We start from the raw sequence: 1425 nt of genomic DNA on the forward strand, positions 1-1425 counted from the left end.
TTTCTTAATTTCAACAAATCCCATGAAATGACCAAAACTGACATTTCATTGACCCCACCAACAGTTACTGACTGAGCCAACGTTCCAGGCATGCTGCTCTGATTTACTAGACATTAAACTCACAACATCATCAGTCATTCGGCATCAAACAGACTCCAGCACGTCTCATCTCATTTTCTATTTAATGGCTTGCCGATGGTCTAAACCAGAAGTGTGTCAAACTCGTTTTCAGCCCGGGCCACATACGGTGCATCCGCAAAGTATTCACAGCGCTTCACTTTTACCACATTTTGCTATGTTGTTCTAAAATGGATTAAATTCATTTTTTCCCTCAAAATTCTACACAACATACACCATAAGGACAAGTTGAAAAATGTTTTTTTGAGATTTTTGCAAATTTATTAAAAATAAAAAACTAAGAAAGCATATGTACATAAGTGTTCACAGCCTTTGCCATGAAGCTCGAGTCCATCCTGTTTCCACTGCTCATCCTTCAGATGCCTCTACAGCCTAACTGGAGTCCATCTGTGGTCAAATCAGTTGACTGGACATGATTTGGAAAGGCACCGGTCTACATAAGGTCCCACAGCTGACAGTGCACGTCAGAGCACAAAACAAGCATGAAGTCGAAAGAACTGTCTACAGACCTCAGAGACAGAGGATTGAAGGTCCCAATGAGCACAGTGGCCTCCATCGTCTGTAAATGGAAGAAGTTTGGAAGCACCAGGACTCTTCCTAGAGCTGGCCGGCCATCTAAACTGATGGTCACTCTGTCAGAGCCCCAGTGTTCCTCTGTGGAGAGAGGAGAACCTTCCAGAAGGACAACCATCTCTGCAGCAATCCATAAATCAGGCCTCTATGGTAGACTGGCCAGACGGAAGCCACTCCTCAGTAACAGGCACATGGCAGCCCGCCTAAAATTGGCCAAAAATCCACCTGAAGGACACTCAGACCATGAGAAACAAAATCCTCTGGTTTGATGAGACAAAATGAATTTAACCTGTTTTATTATTCTAAAACATAACAAAACGTGGTAAAAGTGAATGCTTTTTCTTACACTGTTAAAATGTGAACCTTCCAGATTGAATGTGGGGCTACTTTTTGTTCCTAACCAACTCAGTGGAGATCTCTCTGCCTGCACCGGAACACTTTTATCATCCGGTGTGTCGGATTGTTTTGTCATTGGAACACGGTTCCAGTGAAACTGACTGTTTTAACCGTCAGGCAGAGAGAGATTGAGTCACTGTGGAAGAAATATGACTATTTCCAACCACAATACCAACAGCTACCTGTGTCAACAGAAGGAACCAGATCAGCCTGATGATGGTGGAACTTTAGCTGGCACACGTTCAAAGATGGTCACATATGAGAACATCTTGGTCTCAGTCTGGAGCCCTGTGTTGGCACATTGCTGTGTTATTATAA

Source organism: Stegastes partitus, unplaced genomic scaffold (genome assembly GCF_000690725.1).
Source record: "Stegastes partitus isolate 25-593 unplaced genomic scaffold, Stegastes_partitus-1.0.2 Scaffold124, whole genome shotgun sequence".
NCBI classification, from domain to species: Eukaryota; Metazoa; Chordata; class Actinopteri; family Pomacentridae; genus Stegastes; species Stegastes partitus.